Raw genomic sequence first — 6000 nt, 5'->3', positions numbered from 1 at the left:
GGGACTCCGGGTCAAGACTCCAGGTCGGGACTCCGGGTCGGGACTATGGGTCGGGACTCCGGGTCGGGACTATGGGTCGGGACTCCGGGTCGGGTCTATGGGTCGGGTCTATGGGTCGGGACTATGGGTCGGGACTCCGGGTCGGGACTCCGGGTCGGGACTCCGGGTCGGGACACCGGGTCAAGACTCCGGGTCGGGACTCCGGGTCGGGACTATGGGTCGGGACTCCGGGTCGGGACTATGGGTCGGGACTCCGGGTCGGGTCTATGGGTCGGGACTATGGGTCGGGACTCCGGGTCGGGACTCCGGGTCGGGACTCCGGGTCAAGACTCCGGGTCGGGACTATGGGTCAAGACTCCGGGTCAAGATTCCGGGTCGGGACTATGGGTCAAGACTCCGGGTCAAGATTCCGGGTCAAGACTCCGGGTCAAGATTCCGGGTCAAGACTCCGGGTCAAGACTCCGGGTCGGGACTATGGGTCGGGACTCCGGGTCGGGACTCCGGGTCGGGACTATGGGTCGGGACTCCGGGTCAAGACTCCAGGTCGGGACTCCGGGTCGGGACTATGGGTCGGGACTCCGGGTCGGGACTATGGGTCGGGACTCCGGGTCGGGTCTATGGGTCGGGTCTATGGGTCGGGACTATGGGTCGGGACTCCGGGTCGGGACTCCGGGTCGGGACTCCGGGTCGGGACACCGGGTCAAGACTCCGGGTCGGGACTCCGGGTCGGGACTATGGGTCGGGACTCCGGGTCGGGACTATGGGTCGGGACTCCGGGTCGGGTCTATGGGTCGGGACTATGGGTCGGGACTCCGGGTCGGGACTCCGGGTCGGGACTCCGGGTCAAGACTCCGGGTCAAGACACCGGGTCGGGACTCCGGGTCGGGACACCGGGTCAAGACTCCGGGTCGGGACTCCGGGTCAAGACTCCGGGTCAAGACTCCGGGTCAAGACTCCGGGTCGGGACTCCGGGTCGGGACTCCGGGTCGGGACTATGGGTCGGGACTCCGGGTCGGGACTCCGGGTCAAGACTCCGGGTCGGGACTCTGGGTCAAGACTCCGGGTCGGGACTCCGGGTCAAGACTCCGGGTCAAGACTATGGGTCGGGACTATGGGTCGGGACTATGGGTCGGGACTCCGGGTCAAGACTCCGGGTCGGGACTCCGGGTCGGGACTCCGGGTCGGGACTATGGGTCGGGACTCCGGGTCGGGACTCCGGGTCAAGACTCCGGGTCGGGACTATGGGTCAAGACTCCGGGTCAAGACTATGGGTCGGGACTATGGGTCGGGACTATGGGTCGGGACTCCGGGTCAAGACTCCGGGTCGGGACTCCGGGTCAAGACTCCGGGTCGGGACTCCTGGTCGGGACTCCGGGTCAAGACTCCGGGTCAAGACTATGGGTCGGGACTATGGGTCAAGACTCCGGGTCAAGACTCCGGGTCAAGACTCCGGGTCGGGACTATGGGTCAAGACTCTGGGTCGGGACTCCGGGTCGGGACTCCAGGTCGGGACTATGGGTCAAGACTCTGGGTCGGGACTCCGGGTCGGGACTCCAGGTCGGGACTATGGGTCAAGACTCTGGGTCGGGACTATGGGTCAAGACTCCGGGTCAAGACTCCAGGTCGGGACTCCGGGTCAAGACTCCGGGAATAAGTTTACCTCCTGACCAACACAACGAACCGTATAGCGGACCATCCTCACCCTTCGTTTGAAGAGTCGGGCCAGCTGCTGGTACTCGAAGCTGCTCGGGTCTCTCAGGGCATCGTTGTAGGTTTCCCCTTTCAGCTTGATCCTCAGCTCCACCACCTGGTCCTTCAGGGGCTGCGGGGGTCGCAGCAGCGCCTCGTCCACCTCGTTACCGATCTGAGGGTGAAGAGACACAGACATGGGTTTGGGTTTGGGGAGGACAGTGGGGAATCTTATCGGCACTCATCGATGTCTGCTTACAGAGTTTTCCTGCTCGTCCTCAAAGAAGAAGCCGTTGTTCCCAAGCAGGTCGTCTTCCACCTCATGCGGCCGCTCCACCAGCTCTGGGAAGTTGCCATTGTTGGTTTCCACGATATGTTTGGTGGTGGCGTCTCCAGCAGAACCTGCTGCTGTGTCTTCCACACCTGTTTCTGAGGGGATCTCATGGGGCGAGACCTCTACCGGAGCCTCAGGACCTAAGACTGGCTGAGTGACCTCTTCCTCTGTGGGAAGCTCCACAGGAGGCTCAGGGGGGACTTCCTTGGGGGTTTCTACCTCTAAACTCGGCCCAGGAAGGGCTTCAGTCCCAGTTTCTGGAGATGTTTCATTGGGACCTTCTGAGACTACCTCAGCTGCAGGATCATATTCTGAGTCTTTGCTTTCAGGCTGAGCCACATGGGCAGTGATGTCTGTGGTGGTTTCTGCAGCAACTTCCAGCTCTCTCTCAGGTGCTCCCTCTGGTCCAGAGTCCGGCGTTAATGCTTCCATGTCTTCTGGAACAATGGGGCGTGTAGATCCTCTGGTGGGTTCCTTTTTACCTTCAAGTTCTTCTACAGATGTGGGTTCTAGTTTTTTCACAGTCTCCTCCAGAATTTCTGCTTCTTTTGTTGGTTCTGCTGGTGTTTTCAAATCTTCTCTGGAATCTGGTTCCTTTGCTGGTTCTGTGGGGAGTTCGAGATCCTTACTTGGTTTTTGGGATGGTTCTCTTTCCTCTGCCGGTTTTCTTGTGTGTTCTGGTTCTCCCTGTGGTTCTCTGGTAGGTTCTGTTTCTTGTGCTGGTTCTTTAGTGGGAGTTTTATCTTCTTGTAAAAAATCTCCTCCTAGTTCTGGTTCTTCTTCAGGTTGAAGTAGTCCTGCGGTTTCTCTGGTGGGTTCTGGTTCTTCTTCTGGTTGAAGTAGTCCTTCGGCTTCTATGGTGGGTTCTGGTTCTTCTCCAGGTTGAAGTAGTCCTATGGTTTCTATGGTGGGTTCTGGTTCTTCTCCAGGTTGAAGTAGTCCTATGGTTTCTATGGTGGGTTCTGGTTCTTCTTCAGGTTGAAGTAGTCCTGTGGTTTCTATGGTGGGTTCTGGTTCTTCTTCAGGTTGAAGTAGTCCTGTGGTTTTTCTGGTGGGTTCTGGTTGTTCTTCAGGTTGAAGTAGTTCTGCGGTTTCTATGGTGGGTTCTGGTTCTTCTTCAGGTTGAAGTTGTCCTGCAGTTTCTCTGGTGGGTTCTGGTTCTTCTTCAGGTTGAAGTAGTTCTGCGGTTTCTATGGTGGGTTCTGGTTCTTCTTCAGGTTGAAGTAGTCCTATAGTTTCTATGGTGGGTTCTGGTTCTTCTTCAGGTTGAAGTAGTCCTATGGTTTCTATGGTGGGTTCTGGTTCTTCTTCAGGTTGAAGTTGTCCTGCAGTTTCTCTGGTGGGTTCTGGTTCTTCTTCAGGTTGAAGTAGTTCTGCGGTTTCTATGGTGGGTTCTGATTCTTCTTCAGGTTGAAGTAGTCCTGTGGTTTCTATGGTGGGTTCTGGTTCTTCTTCAGGTTGAAGTAGTCCTATAGTTTCTATGGTGGGTTCTGGTTCTTCTTCAGGTTGAAGTAGTCCTATGGTTTCTATGGTGGGTTCTGGTTCTTCTACAGGTTGAAGTAGTTCTGCGGTTTCTCTGGTGGGTTCTGGTTCTTCTTCAGGTTGAAGTAGTCCTGTGGTTTCTATGGTGGGTTCTGGTTCTTCTTCAGGTTGAAGTAGTCCTATGGTTTCTATGGTGGGTTCTGGTTCTTCTACAGGTTGAAGTAGTTCTGCGGTTTCTCTGGTGGGTTCTGGTTCTTCTACAGGTTGAAGTAGTTCTGCGGTTTCTATGGTGGGTTCTGGTTCTTCTACAGGTTGAAGTAGTTCTGCAGTTTCTCTGGTGGGTTCTGGTTCTTCTTCAGGTTGAAGTAGTTCTGCGGTTTCTATGGTGGGTTCTGATTCTTCTTCAGGTTGAAGTAGTCCTGTGGTTTCTATGGTGGGTTCTGGTTCTTCTTCAGGTTGAAGTAGTCCTATGGTTTCTATGGTGGGTTCTGGTTCTTCTACAGGTTGAAGTAGTTCTGCGGTTTCTCTGGTGGGTTCTGGTTCTTCTTCAGGTTTCAGTAGTCCTGCGGTTTCTCTGGTGGGTTCTGGTTCTTCTTCAGGTTGAAGTAGTCCTGTGGTTTCTCTGGTGGGTTCTGGTTCTTCTCCAGGTTGAAGTACTCCTATGGTTTCTATGGTGGGTTCTAGTTCTTCTTCAGGTTGAAGTAGTTCTGCGGTTTCTCTGGTGGGTTCTGGTTCTTCTTCAGGTTGAAGTAGTCCTGTAGTTTCTATGGTGGGTTCTAGTTCTTCTCCAGGTTGAAGTAGTTCTGCGGTTTCTATGGTGGGTTCTGGTTCTTCTACAGGTTGAAGTAGTCCTATGGTTTCTATGGTGGGTTCTGGTTCTTCTTCAGGTTGAAGTAGTTCTGCGGTTTCTCTGGTGGGTTCTGGTTCTTCTTCAGGTTGAAGTAGTCCTATAGTTTCTATGGTGGGTTCTGGTTCTTCTACAGGTTGAAGTAGTCCTGCGGTTTCTCTGGTGGGTTCTGGTTCTTCTTCAGGTTGAAGTAGTCCTGCGGTTTCTATGGTGGGTTCTGGTTCTTCTTCAGGTTTCAGTAGTCCTGTGGTTTCTATGGTGGGTTCTGGTTTTTCTTCAGGTTGAAGTAGTCCTGCGGTTTCTTTGGTGGGTTCTGGTTCTTCTTCAGGTTGAAGTAGTCCTATAGTTTCTATGGTGGGTTCTGGTTCTTCTTCAGGTTGAAGTAGTCCTGCGGTCTTTCTGGTGGGTTCTGGTTCTTCTTCAGGTTGAAGTAGTCCTGCAGTCTCTATGGTGGGTTCTGGTTGTTCTTCAGGTTGAAGTAGTTCTGCGGTTTCTATGGTGGGTTCTGGTTCTTCTTCAGGTTGAAGTAGTCCCATAGTTTCTCTGGTGGGTTCTGTTTCTTCTCCAGGTTGAAGTAGTCCCATAGTTTCTCTGGTGGGTTCTGGTTCTTCTTCAGGTTGAAGTAGTCCTATAGTTTCTATGGTGGGTTCTGGTTCTTCTTCAGGTTGAAGTAGTCCTGTGGTCTTTCTGGTGGGTTCTGGTTGTTCTTCTACAACTTGAGCTTCTTCTGTTGGTTCTTCCATAGTCTCTCTTGGCTCTTCTGTCTTTTCTTTCATGGGTTCGGACTCTGTTACTGGTTCTTCTGCAGGTTTGGTTTGTCCTGTAGCTTCTCTTTCGGGTTCCACTTTGTGTTTGGACTCTTCAATCATTGGTTCTGTTGTTGCTGTTGCTTCTTCTACAGGTTCCTTTTCCTGTGAAGTTTGTGGTTCCTCTTGTTCCTGATCTTTTGGGACTGCAGAGTCTTTGGCAGTTTTTTCAGGGACATGTTCCATCAGAACTTCTTGGAGAGCATTTGGAAGTACCTCGTGCCCTGATTCCACCCCAGTGACAGTTTCTGTAGGAGATGTTATGGTGGGCTTTATAAGAACCACCTCGTCAGCCTCTGTCGGTACTTCCTTATCTGCACCATCTGGCTTTGCCATCTGAATCTCCTCTGAATCCTCCGGGCTGATCTCGAGGATCTTGTCACTTTCTATTAAAACCTCGTTTTCACCTCCACCAACTTCCTGATCCACCTCAATAAAGGGCTTGTGTGTAACCTCTGGAGTATCCTCAGGAATGACTCCAACATTAACAGTGTCTGAGTTAATGATGACCCCGGCTGGCCTTTGTGAAGTAACATCCTGAACATCATTAGAGTCTTCTGGCATGGCGTCAGCAGTGGAGTCAGAGGTTAAATCCACAGGAATCCCAATTAGAGATGTTAGAGCTGCCTCTCCAAGCCAACCTTCAGTCACGGAGAGCGTCGGCGTCCAAGATGTGGCTTCAAATCCTGGAGGAAGCTGGTTGTGATGGACTGTGATAGTTTCAGATCCGACTGTGATAGTTTCAGATCCGATGATGATGGCGTCCTCCACTGCAGAATGGCACAAGCGTGAAATATTCAAAGATACATTTACATCATGAGCAAAGGCTACTGTTCAGGCTA

Source organism: Leuresthes tenuis, unplaced genomic scaffold (genome assembly GCF_036924035.1).
Source record: "Leuresthes tenuis unplaced genomic scaffold, fLeuTen1.0.hap1 SCAF_1, whole genome shotgun sequence".
NCBI classification, from domain to species: domain Eukaryota; kingdom Metazoa; phylum Chordata; class Actinopteri; order Atheriniformes; family Atherinopsidae; genus Leuresthes; species Leuresthes tenuis.
Note: the sequence above shows the minus strand (reverse complement) of the source record.